Below are 14,735 nucleotides of genomic sequence, written 5' to 3'. Positions count from 1 at the left end.
CCCAAGATTCTCCAGTAGGTAATCATGTTGCACCTTACCTAAGATTTTAGTTAGCAGATCAGGTAGTTGCTCTTTGGTAGGTACATGCTCAGTTCTTACCACTCCATGTTAGATTCCTTCCCTCACAAAATGACAATCTATATCTATATGTTTAGTCCTCTCGTGATAGATTGGGTTGGCAGCAATCTGAATAGTTGCCTTGTTGTCACATAAGAGATCAACAGGTAGTTCTAGATTCACACCAAGTTCTTCAAACAACCCAATCAACCAGGTCACTTCAGCAGCAGAGGTAGTCATGCTTCTGAATTTAGTTTCTGCTGAACTCCTGGATACAGTCTCCTATTTCTTAGACTTCCATGATACTCGACCCGGTCAGTCATTTTGAGAATTTTAGTCATGTTCGATGGAATAAGGTCTTGAGCAGCTTCGTATTATGTGTTATGACTTGCGTACATGGTCGAGTTCAATTACTGGATAATTTGGAGTCAAATTGGAAGAATAATTCTAGTTTTGGAAGCATAAGCGATATTCCAATTTGGGTTGGGTAATTACTCTAATAGTTAAATTATGAAGTTTTGATTATATATTGATTAATTTATATAACATTTGACTAGTTTCGGATTGTTCGCACCGAGTTGAGGCTTTAGAACGAATTTGTGGGTCGGAAAGTGAACCTGGAGACGAGATAAGTCTCTTGCCTAACCTTGTAAGAGGGAATATATCCAAATAGGTGTTTTAAATTACTATTTGTTTCTATTTGTGGGGGGGGAGATACATACATACTAGGTTACGAGAGTCCATGCGTAGCTACTAATCATGCTAAGTTCGGGTAGTTTAGGTCCCAAATCATGAAATACTTGAGTTGTTTGCACTCTACTTATTAATTTAAGTGCCTAGATTATATTGAAACTTGATAAAGAATTCTTAAAGACCGAACTTCACTTACTTTGAGTTTGGCGGACTACTTGACTGTTAATGAAAATTGTGTTCCTTGTGTATAATTGCGTGATAGCTTTAATTTGGGTGTTCATAGAATATTCTCTCTTCTTGTGGAGTGGGCCGAATGCCTCGGCGGTATAACAGACGCATCTATGGTTCGTGTTGCTCGACCCTCGACAGTGTACACATTATTCTGGATCGGACAGTATAACCTCGGCATAAATCGTGCGTAATAATGTTTGGAGCCCGAATACACTTGATATTACATTTATGACTTAAGAGGTTATAATTTATTTGATGGCCCAAAATTGTTGAAGTTCGTGTCGTGTCAATGAGAGATTCTAATTGATTATTATCTAAGGAACCATTTATTTATTGTTTGTTATTGTGTTATTATTGTTGTTGTTATTCACGTACACCATGCCTATTAGAATTTATGTATTTAATTATTATTGGCCCGTAGTAAGTATCGAAGCCGACCCATCGTCACTACTTCTTCGAAGTTAGACAAGATATGGCTCCAGAATGGGTTTTGAATAATTTCAACAGCTTCGTATGATGATTTTGGACTTAGGCACGTGTTCGGATTTGGATTTGGAGGTCCATAGGGTAATTTGAAATATTTCTGCGAAAGTTGAAAAAGTTGAAGTTTGGAAGGTGGAGAAGTTTGACCGATAGTTGACTTTAGTATTATCAGGGTCATAATGCAATTTTGAGAGTTGGAACAACTCCGCTATGTTATTTGGGACTTACCTACAAGATTTGACGTCATTCCGGGTTGATTTGCTAGGTTTCAGCGCTAGTTCTAGAGGTTGGAAGATTTGAAAGTTCATAAGTTCGATTCATGGGGCAATACATAGTTTCGACGTCGTTTGGTGTGATTTGAGACCTCGTCTTTTTAGGTAATGGAACTTGTTAGTGTGTTTAGACGGGGTTCCGGGGGCCTCGGGCATATTTCGAATGGGCTACGGGCCATTTCCTTTTATGTTTGGACTACTGAACTGCTAGTGTTTTGTTTCCTTAATCGTGTTCGCGTCATTTCCTCCGCATTCGTGTAGTGCAACTTTGGAGGATGAATTATTTGTTCTTCGTGTTTGCATAATTCCTTTCACGATCATGAAAGCCTGCTTTCCCTTCTTCACATTCGCATCTGTCTCTTCGCATTCACATTGTAGAAACTAGGAGCTGGGCGTTGGTGACCATTTCCTCTACACGTTCTCATTCTTCTGTCCACAAATGCGTAAGTGTGTTTTTCCCTCCTTAGTGTTCGCGTGATGCTTCACCTATTCGCGTAACTCAATTCCTGGGCCATCCATTTTTTCTCTTCGTGATCGCACCATTCTGTACGCGATTGCGTACCATTAATTTGGGCAGTGGTCATTTACTCTTCGTGATCGCAGTTACCTTTTCGTGATCTTGATGCTTTAACACCTGGCAGAATATAAAGTACTTTATTCTGAGGGTTAGCCATTTTCCACATTTTTGGAGTTCTAGAGCTCGGTTTTAAGCGATTCTGTGGATTTTTCAAGCAAATCAATTGGGTAAGTGTTCTTCACCTAGAATTTATTATATTCCATGATTATATCTTTATTTTTATCATTAAATTAGTGTTTTGAGTTGAGGAAAAATGGGGATTTTGAAGAAACCTTCAAAATGTAAAATGATGATTTGAGGGACGAATTGGTATCGGAATTTGGTAATTTTGGTATGGTTGAACTCATATCGGAATGGGTTTGGGTTTTGTGAAATTTATCGGATTCTGAAGTGCAGGACCGAGGGTCTTTTTTAGGTTTAGTTTTAGTTTTTAATAAAGATTGAGTCTTTATGATCAAGAATAGTTTCTTATGAGTTTTATTTATGCTTTGAAGTTATTTTGGCTTGATTTGAGCCGTCCGGAGGTTCTTTCACCCGAGAAGTTTCATTTTAGAATATCAGTCTATCTTCTTTAAGGTATGTATCTTGCATAACTTCGCATGGGGGAACTACCCCCTTATGATTTGAGTCTTCTATGTTAATTGTATCATGTAAAGTCCGTGTACGCGAGGTGACAAGTACGTGCTTGAGATTATTTGTTGAAAGTTGGCCTGTTAGGGTTCTTAGGTCCTTATATTCAATAAGTATGAAGTTGTTTTTGTTATGATCAAGTTTCTTATTTACTAGTTCACCTCTACATGCTTTAATTGGAACTTATTGCTTCATGATCCACTCTCATTGCCTATTTGACTCTTATATGACTTAACTGAAGTTGTTACCTCTTCTATTGCCATGTTATCCCTCCCTAATCGTTTTTCCTTAATTGAAACAATGATTATCTTTTCTGTAATTGTCCATCCTTAATTGAGTTTATGATTATCTCTCTGCTGCTTATCCTTAATTGAATTTGTTGTATCTCTTTTGTAATTGCTCAACCTTAAAAGAAGTTTAGATATCCTATATCTTAGTTGACTTATCCTTATTTGGAATTATTGACTCGTGTTATCTCCGTTGTTGTTGAATTGTACTATGGAATCGTTGTTACATAGTAATTTCTCCCTTGTTGAGTTATTCTTATTATGACTAGTATTCTCTATTGTGGTTATTCCTTGTGAACTAGTTCTACCATTTCTTTGTGATCAAAAGCTCTTGAATTGATTTACTTGATGTACTCTTGTGTTATTGTCATTGTGGCTATAGTACTCAGTGTTGTGGTGCACGAGGTTTCTGCCGTGTGGTTGGGGTAGTGTTGCATGAGGTTTTTGTCGTGCTATTGTTACTGTGTATTATGCACATGCACCATGACAAGGCAGGCTATATCTATGTTTTTGTGCATATGGCGAGACAAGGTAAGAATATTAATATGCACGTGTGGGGAGACAAGGCGGACATCTATTTTATTATTGTACATATGGTGAGACAAGGTGGGCTATGTCAGGGATTGATTTGTGATGACTTGTGATGGCCTAGGGGCATTCTTGTTGTTGTATTTGTGTAGTGGCACACTTACCTGTGTGAGTTTTATCTTGTGGAAAATTGTGGAGAAACATTTTACGTGCTATCCATTTCCCTATACTTATTAGTTGGCATGAATCTATGTTAAAACACTTGCACAAGTATACATGTAGTTAAGCACTCATATCGGTTAAGAGGATGGATCTTGATATTGTTGAGTATTGATGCACACCTTTGTTACTTGCCTTCTATGTGAGAATGACTCTCTTGGTATGTGAGTCGCCAGTGTGGTTATAAATTTGTAAATGAGCGCACAAGATGCCAAGTGTTTAGAGTTCATAAAGTGGGACTTGTGGCTTATGGATATTCTAGGGTTGGTACCTTATGATGATTATTGGATAAAATCTGGTGTGAAAGTGGTTACTCTCATCTAGTTGCTACATGTTTTTCTTTTAATTGTGATTGCCGGATTTAGACTATTTTCAGTTTACTTTATTATGTTATTATTTGTTGTGTTCTGCTGCTAGTTGTTGTTTCTATTTCTCATTTCAAGTACCATATTAGCATCGTCATTATGCGTAGTTTTATATAGATGTCATATTCTGTTAGTACTACACTTATATTTGCTTAGGTTATTTAGTCTACTAGGTGTCTTGACTATTCATCGTCACTACTCCACTGAGGTTAGTCTTGTTACTTACTAGGTACTGTCATGGTGTACTCATACTACACTTTTACATAATTTTTGTACAGATCCAGGTATTTCGAAGTCAGTTGATCGTTAGCTAGCTGTGCAAATTATTGCTGTGGAGACTCAAGGTAAACCTACTGCTGCGTTCGAAGGATTCAGAGTCACCTTCTAGTTTTTTTTATTGCACTATTTATCCTTATTTCAGAACAGTTGTACTTAGAGGTTTTCTAGCAAGAACTATGTAGAGCTTATGACTTGTACTACCGGGGTTTTGCGATTGTAAATGTGTATATAGATTTCTATTTCAAAATTTTCATATGTTAGTTAAATATTGTTATTATTTTAGTTAATATTAGGCTTACCTAGTCCCTAAGACTAGGTGTTATCACGATACCCAACGAAGAAAAATTTGGGTCGTGACAAGTTGGTATCAGAACTCTAGGTTCATAGGTTCTACGAGTCATAAGCGAGTTTAGTAGAGTCTTGCAGATCAGTACAGAGACATCTGTACTTATCTTCGAGAGGCTATGGGACTATTAGGACAGTTTCACATCATTCATTCCTATTGTGTGAGTTTATTGTCTTGGTGTTTGAGTTTTTATCATTCTATTCTCTCACAGATGGTGAGGACACGAGCTGCAGCTATAGATGACGGTGCTCCCAGAGCAGGTGTCGCTAGAGGTAGAGGTAGATACCTATGAGGAGCACGTGTCGTAGCTAGAGCACCTACCAGAGCAGCAGTTGAGGAACTGCCAGTAGCTCCAATTGGGGGACAGGTACCGGAGGCGCCTGTTGTTACCCCTGGACTTCATGAGACTTTAGCACAGTTCTTGAGCATGTTTGGTACATTAGCTCAGGCGGGGCTGATTCTGGTTGCACCAGCTACCTAATAGATCGGGGAAGGGACTTAGACTCTCTCTGCCCATACTCCAGAGTAGCGAGTTCACGTTGGTCAGGGTCCATGTGTTATGGAGATATAGCCTGTGGTTCCAGTTCAGCCCATGGTCAGGGCAGCAGCATCTGAGGAAAAGCAGCTTAGACTTGCAAGGTTCAAGAAATATGACCCTCCTACTTTCAGTGGTTTGGCTTCAGAGGGTGCTCAGGGTTTTCTAGAGGAGTGCCATCACATTCTCCGTACTATGGGTATTGTGGAGATGAGTGGGGTTGCTTTTAATACGTTCTAGCTTAAGGGAGTGGCTTATCAGTGGTGGCAGGTATATGAGTTGGGTAGCCCAGCCGATACAACTTCACTTACATGGGTTCAGTTTTTAGAGATGTTCCTAAGAGAGTTTGTACCCCAGTCCCTTTGGGATGTATAACGTGTAGAGATTGAGCAGTTGCGCCAGGGCACTATGTTAGTGTTAGAGTATGCCGTTAGATTTAGTGATTTAGTAATTTAGCCAGGCATGCACCTGCTCTAGTTGTTGCAGTTAGGGAGCGAGTCTGTAGGTTCATTGAGGGGCTCAGGCATGATATTAGGTCAGCATGGCTCAGAAGTTGGAGTCGAATGTTTCATTTTAGTAGGTGGTAGGGATCACTCGTTGGTTAGAGGGCATATAGGACCAGGAGAGGGAGTACAGGTGAGCCTACAAGAAAGAGGGCATGCGAGGTTAGGAGAGAGAGGACAGGGAGGCAAGGAGGCCTCGTAGACCATAGAGATTCACTAGTCCTTAGTTTGGGGGCAGGGTGCAACATGGTAGAGGTTTTGTGGGTCAGCCAGTTCAGTTTGCACTTCGGGCTTCGCACGGTGTATTAGGTACTCACGGGTCTTAGAGTACTCATATCGCACAGTTCCCACAGCCACATCAGCAGAGGGGTTTCTTTGAGCGTAAAGATACTAGCCACGTGGTGAGAGATTATCCCAGACTCCGGACAGATATGTCACAACGAGGTATTTAGGTGAGTAGAGGGTTCCCAAGAGAGGGAGGCTCGGCCCGTTGATGTGTTTCATATAGTAGACTTGAGGCTGCTACGCCAGATGATGTCATACAGGTATGCTTTCATTTTTTTATAGAGGAGCATCATTCGTATTTTGTTTCACTTCTGCTTATCAGAGTGAGTTCCCCTATTTTTTGCTCCACCTATGTGTGAGTTCATGATTTAGTATTTTGCTTATGTGTGTATCCCTGTTAGGAGGTTCTATGAATGGTAGCCCGTGTCTATCATTGTTTTTATTCATTACCGAGAGTTACAAGACTAGAAGAGAATTCATGTTTTCCATAACAGTAGGTTTTGATGTGATTCCTGAGTATTTTGGTTACAACTTGTGATTTAGATGCTCTACCAGTGTGGGAGCCAGTATGTGTTGTAATTTTGTTGATGGAATTGATCTAGTGGAAGGTTTCAGTTGGTTTGATGTATATTCTACTTGTGATTTAGAGTTGAGGGTGGGACCCTGGTGATTTCATGTGATTTGACGTATTTGAACCGGGTTGCATACCGTGGTGGGAGTTATATCAGGATGAGATCCTTGTGATTTGTTCATATACTTTCATTTTTTTTCCTTGTAAATTGATTCGTAAAATAGTACTGATAGAGAGTTGTGCCTGTCGGGCTTGTTTGATATTTCTCTTATGTGTTTATCCTTAAATATTCAGTCATTTTCGTGTTGTGCTTATTGAGTTTTAGCTTGCGCGGTGTGTACCAGGTAGCGTTAGATGTTACTTGTGGATTCATATGAGTAGTTATGAGAGCATCGTTGTTAGTGTTGCGAAGATTTAAAAAAGGGTTCTAATGGATGTGAGGCTAATTGCCGATGCTCAATTTGATTATGGCCCAATGTGTGGTGTATCGCACCGTGTGGTTGTACATTGTGGGGGTAGGCATAAGTTGTTGCAGCTGGTTAAGAGTGATATCGGGCGTGGATTAAGAATCAGATCTTTTGGAGATGAACAAAAGATGAGAATTTTGACTCTAAGGCTTATTTGTATTTGTGGAAGGGTTAAATTACTGTTGAGATGATGTCGTCATGCTTATATGGATTGGGGTGATGCGGGGTCACCCGCGGGTATATGATGGATGTGTGCATTGAGTGATTTAATGACTTCGAGGTGATTCTTGGCATGTTCGAGGGAGAACGTTTGTTTAAGAGGGGGAGGATGTACCTACCTGGCCAGTCATTTTGAGAGTTTAAGTCTCGTTCAGCGGCATAAGGTCTTGAGAAGCCTTGTATTATGTGTTATGACTTGCGTGCGTGGTCGAGTTTAGTTACCGGATGATTCAGAGTCAAATTGGAATAAGGTTCTAGTTTTGGAAGCTTAAACAGTAAGAGTAGACCGGAATTTGCCTTTTGTGTAAACAGCTCCAGAATGGGTTTTAGATAATTGTAAATGTGTATAGAGATTTCTATTTCAAAATTGGCATATGTTAGTTAAATATTGTTATTATTTTAGGTAATGTTAGGCTTACCTAGTCTCTAAGACTAGGTGCCGTCACGATACCTAACAGAGGGAAATTTGGGTCGTGATAATTCCAAAACTTGACTAAGTAGCCACTAGTTGATCTTATTGTTTGTAGGAAAGCTCTCATTCTGAGTCATAATAGGCTATAAGTTTATTTGTGTTGTCAGCAAGCATAAGAAGGCCAAGTCTAGGTTCAGCTTTGATGTACCTCACCATTCTGAGAGCAGCTTCCATGTGTGACACATTTGGGTAATACATGAATTGACTGAGAATTTGTACTGCAAAGGATAAGTCAGGTCTGGTCATAGTGACATATAGTAGTCTTCCAACTAACCTCTGAAAGCTACTAGGATCCATTAACATCTCATCCTCAGCATTGGTTTTCATCCAGCTGTCATACTCTGCTAAAGTTAGTTTCTGATTCATTTCAAGAGGGGTTCCAGCAGGTTTTGCTCCACCTAGGCCAGATTCAAAGATTAGTTCCACAGCATACTTCCTCTGATTCATCACTATGCCTTCCTTAGACCTGTCAAATTCAATCCCCAGGAAGAACTTCAACTCACCAAGATCTTTCAACTTGACCCTGGTTTGCAGATCATTTCTTATCTCATTTAGTTGATTAGGATTGGTACCAGTGATGAGTAAATTCTCTACATATACTAGGACAACCACAATGTCATCATTTGTTCTTTTAGTGAACAGAGAATAGTCAAAGTGGCCCTGCTTGAATCCTTTTCACCAGGGCCTCACTTAATTTCATGTTTCATGGCCTTGGGGCGTGCTTAAGGCCATATAGTGATTTGTGCAATTTTCAGACCTTCTTTGTCTCCCCCTGTCTGCAAAAACCTTCAGGAATATGCATGTACACCTCCTCAAGGAGATCACCATTGAGGAATGAATTGTGGACATCCATTCGGTTGATCAACCAATGTTTAGAGGCATCCAAAGAAATGATGGACCTAACAGTCACCATCTTAGCCATAGCGGAAAATGTCTCAGTGTAATCTAGACCCTCTCTTTGGATGTATCCTTTGGCCACTAACCTGGTTTTATATATTTCAACCTCTCTTAAAGCTATATTTAACTTTGAATATCCACTTGCATCCAATGGGAGTCTTGCCAGGTGGCAAGTCTACAATAGTCCAAGTGTTATTGTCTTCAAGTGCTACAACTTCCTACTTCATTGACTGCACCTATTGAGGATCAGAAACATCCTCTCTGAAGGTCTTAGGTTCAGATATAGCTGAGTGAAGAGCCAACATGTGCTGATAAGTGGCTTCAGGTGTGAGTAAGTAACATAGCAAGAAATAGGATATGCACAAGAGTTGCCAACTTGTTTAAAAACATAATCCTGCAGCCACACTGGTGGTTTGTTTGATACCACTTTGTTACGCCCCAACCTTGGGAGGCGTGGCTGGCATCCGGTGTCGCACTGGCCCGAGCGAACCACTCTGTAACTCTTTTTTTTTCTTTGTAACTATCATGGGCCAACATGGCCACAACTCGTAATGTATAACTATAAGTGGGCAACACTGTATCACTGAACCATTTTTCTTAAAACATAAATACATATGGTCCATCAAGGCCTCTGACATACTGTATAAAATAAACCTTTGTCTATAAAGCCTCTAAGAGTATTTGACATCAAATGGGACAGGGTACCGGCTGACCCATAAGTATGTAGTAAACCTCTGACACGATGACTCATAGACTCGATTGCACTCCAAATGAGGTGGAGTCTTACCGATCCTTCACTGAATAATAACCTCATTTACTATGAGGGCTCGTCAAACTAATTATCTATACCTACAGGCATGAATGCAGCGCCACCAGAAAAGGGACGTCAGTATGAAATAATGTAACGAGTATATAAGGCAATATACTGAAAGCTGAAACTGAACTGATAATATAATAATTGCAAGTAGCTGGAAGTCAAAGATAATCTGAAGATATGCTTACCTGCTGATACTGACTCAACTCTCTCAATATAATAAGTAAAATGGTTGTCCGACCCTATAAGGCTCGGTATATATGTATAATTGCTCTACCATAGTAGGCTCGCTCATAGGCGCTCGGCCATACTAGGCTCTATATCTCGACCAACTGGGCTCGCTCATAAGCGCTCGGCCGCAGTAGGCTCGGTATATATATAACTGCTCTGCCGTATTAGGCTCGCTCATAAGCGCTAAGCCATACTAGGCTCTGTATCTCAACCAACTGGGCTCGCTCATAAGTGCTCGGCCACAGTAGGCTCGGTATATAACTTACCATCTAATCAGAGGTTGTCAAATAGAGGCCTGCCCATCGATTATAGCTCGATGGTAATAAAAATACTTTTAATATTGTATATATGTAAACTCTCTGCTCTTTTGACCGGAAGAAGGAAATACTCAACTGAATATGCAGTCCCGATAAGAAGAATATGGTAACTTACAAAATTAGGAAAGTATATGTAATTTGTGAGACTAGAAAAATATACATAAATTTCGAAATATGAATTTTTCTCTATGCCTCGTTATCAAACTTGTGTAATTATAATATCATGCTAAAATGAAGGAAAAGCTTAGCCTTAACATACCTGAGTCCACAAAACAGCCTAGATGAAATTCCCGCATTATGTACTCAACCCTCCCATTGCAACTTGTAGCACGTAATTTGCAACACCAAAGTCTTCAGCAGTGATGTAAATCATTGTGAATCATTATTCACACACCAAGGATTGTAAATGTTATACAAAGAAGTATATACTATATATGTGAATCTTTGCCAAAATGAAAGCAAAATGACCATTCACTGTTTGGCTTCCACCTAGTCATGTATTGGCGGTGGAAGTGCTATGTTTGTGACAAATAGTGCTTATCAATACAAGATATATCCAACACACACTTATCCCCATATTTTAATATTTAATAAATATAAAAAATTATCTCAATTTGTTTAAAATACTACTCACTTTTAACACATTTTATATAACTTTACTATTATGGTCATGTTGTACCATATAAAATAAATACATAGACTATTATTTCATTAAAATATCCATGTAAAAATACATATAATTTTCTTAATCTCATATAAAGAGTATAAATTTTTGTCTACTTAATTCTTAAAATGGTAAAAAGATAACCTTATTTTCTTGTACAAAAATAATTTATATCTTTACAATAAAGAAAATCTCATAATCTTTCTCGTATTTTGTATATAATTAAAAGTAGTAATATTAATAACTATATAAAATTATATTTTTTTCAAACTATTTTACAAAAATATTCCACTTTACAATGTCATATCAAACGCATATAACGGTGTTAATGTTGTTAAACTTACGGGGTGTAACAACTAGATCTTCTGAGCTCCATAAAGTTGGATGGTTCAGGTAAAGGATTGACACCTGCAGGTGAATGTGAGATGATTTCTGCGTGAGCTTGTTCAGGAAGCTGAGGAGATGATGAAACCTCCCCATCAGTTCAACTATTTATAGGACTGGACTGAGTTGTGAGAGTTTGAGACATCTCTATAGTAAATTCATCTGATGGTAGCAGGTCCAGAACTGAAAATATAGGTGTGCCTGCAGACTTCAGATGTTTAAAGGGAAAGACATCCTTTTTGAACACCACATTTCTGCTTACTAAGAGAGTCTTGTTCTGGAGATCATATAGTTTGTATCCCTTTTGTGTAGAAGAATATCCAAGAATTACTGTTGGTATGGCTTTAGAAGAAAACTTATCCATACACTTAGGGACAGCTAGATAGCAGAGACAGCCAAATACTTTTAGATTACTTAGAGAGGGAGCATGCGAATAAAGCATCTCATATGGGGATTTGAAGTTGATGACTCTTGATGGCATCCTGTCAGTAGATAGACAGTAGTGTTGATACATTCACCCCAAAATCTAAGAGAAATGCATGCTTGGAACCTCAATGCTCTGGCTATTTCAAAGATGGTTATGTGTTTCCTTTTTGTTACTCCATTATGCTGGGGAGTGTACACACATGTACTTTGGTGTTCAATCCCAATAATAGATAGGAATTCCTTGAACTCACTGCTAAAGAACTCACTGCCATTGTCTGTTATGAGTATCTTAACAGAAGCACTGAAAATATTTTTAATCTTAGCAAAAAATTCCTTGAGAACTACTACAATATCATACTATGAGTGCAGAAGAAATATCCAAGTGAACCTAGTGTAGTCATCTACTATTGTGACAAAAAATCTTTTACCATCATAGGTAGGTAATATGCAATGTCCCCAAATATCACAGTGCAGTAAATCAAAAGCATAGGCAAACACAGTATTACTCAGTTGAAAGGTTAAGTTTGTTTGTTTTTCAAGGGGACAGACAGTACAAGGTTGATGAGTATCAAATTTCAAATGTCTAAGCAACTCATTCTTCTTTATTACTTCTAAGGGTGCATGACTTAGTCTCTTATGTCATAGGCTACTAGAATCCGATATAGCAGACATGTGAGCATGACTAGTCTTATTCATAAAACCTGTGTTGGTGTTATTATTCACTTGTTGTTTGGGATACTGACATGAGGCCTTCACTTGCTTCTCCTGCAACACATATAGTCCATGTTTCTTTCTATCAATTCCCTTCACATGTCCAATGAAGAGGTCATGGAAGATGAAGAAGTGAGGAAAGAACATTACCAAGTATTTTAGTTCTTTAGTGAGTTTGGATATTTAGAGAAGATTGAACTTAAACTGGGGTATATACAACACATTAGATATGTCTTGGTTCTTAAACACAGAGGCCAATCCTATATGTGTAACTGATACTCCATCTCTGGTAGGTAGATGCACATTACTCATGTCTGATTTTGGTACTAATCTGTATGCCTTTAGCATTTATAAGCTAGAGGCCATATGGTTAGATGCACTTATATCCACAATCCATTCTTTATCACTATAGATAGACATAAGGTCTGTTTCTGTACTTGTAGATGCCGACTTGGTTGAGGATCCTTCATTTGATCCTTTGTTAAGCATTTGAATGATCTGTTGATACAGTTTTGGCGACTTGGTCTGCAGGAGCTTGTTGATGAGTTGTTGGTGATTCCATTGAGGTGAAACCTCCCCTGACAAGTGGTTGTTGCCCAAGTTTTCCAACACTGTTGGTTGCACCATTGACTTCGCATGCTGCATCTCCTGTAAGAGGTGTCATCCAGCCAGTTTGATTTGCATAGGAGTTACCAGTTCTAGTTGCTCCTCTTCTCCTTTTGGACTTGAAATCTGGTGTATATCCAACTAGCTTATAATAGTTTTCCTTATTATGGCCCCTCAGATAACAGTACTTACACACAAGTATGTTTCTTTCACAGACTTGTGTGAAATTAGCAAGGTTTCTTTGGCTCTCTTGTATGATTATGGAGTATACCTTGTTTACTGATGGAGTAGGATACATCATTGTGATCTGACTCCTTGCTTCTGTAAGACTCATTTAAACCTGTTAGGAACTGCATTAATCTTTGATACTCAAAGTGCTCAAGATACTTTCTTGACTCAGGACATTATAGCATCAAACGCATGCATTATAGCATCAAACTCATGCATTATAGCATCAAACTCATCCCAAACGTCTCTGAGTTTAGAGAAGTAGTCTGTAACAGTCATTGTGCCTTGAGTAAGAGAGTGAATCTCTCTATGTAGATATTGCACCCTAGCACCATTCACTTTGTCAAACCTTTCTTTCAAGTCATCCCATACTTTGTGTGGATTTGAAGCATACACTATACTGCTTAACAATCCTAGTCTTACATCATTCATGATCTAGGACAACACTACAGCATCTACCTCCTCCCATTGATCATGTAATTCCGGCTCAAACCTAGACTTGGGGAATCTACCATCAACAAAACCTAACTTGCTTTTACCTAACAATCCAATTCTCATAGATCTACTCCAAATGGCATAGTTCTCAGATCCAGTTAACCAAAGAGAGATTAAGAAGCTACCTGGAGCATCATTTGGTTATAGGTATAGAGGATGCTTATGATCAATTGTAGGGAAGACATTGCAACGAATGGGAATAGTTGTATTGTCAAAAGTTCCTGTCGTAGGTCCGACTAGTGTGGTACTGGTTTCTTCACCAATTGCCATGGAAATCGTAGGTAAACTCAGAGATATTGCACAATTGCTAAGATTTGCAGAGAATTAGCTCAAATTACAGAACCCTAGTTTTGAAACCAACGCAAGTAGAGATGATTCAATTCCAAAATTGAGGGGAATTGAAAGTATTCAGTGCCCGGAGACTCTCGACGCAGGCTCTGATACCATGATAACACCCATATCTGGAAGCTTCAGCTGTGAGGATGAATAGGGAAGAAGACGAGAGGAGTTTAGAGAGAGAAATTCTGAGAGAAGTAAAAGACTTCCATTATCTTTTTCTAAGAGAAATAAAATGTATCTGTACAAGGACTCTTTATACACTAACACCTACAGTAGAGTTAACCGCCTTTCTACAGTGTTAACAACCTAACAACTAACTGACTATACAAATAATACAGATTAATATAACAGTGTTCTACAACCACAGCTTGCACTAGCTCATCACACGTCTACATAACCAGATTCCATTTATTAGACAATATACTTCCTGAGTAGCTGAATAAGCATTTAAGATCAAAATTGCCAGTTTCCTATGACTTTGAGATGCATTTATTTTTGTAATAATCAGTATAAAATATTAAATTAGGTAGCTCTGTTTGACTGCTACATATTTTGTTTCTTCTTTGTATTTTTTCCCTTGTCTAGTAGTTAGTTTCCCTTCCCC

This window comes from Nicotiana tabacum, chromosome 1 (assembly GCF_000715075.1).
Source record: "Nicotiana tabacum cultivar K326 chromosome 1, ASM71507v2, whole genome shotgun sequence".
In the NCBI taxonomy this organism is placed as follows: Eukaryota; Viridiplantae; Streptophyta; class Magnoliopsida; order Solanales; family Solanaceae; genus Nicotiana; species Nicotiana tabacum.
Note: the sequence above shows the minus strand (reverse complement) of the source record.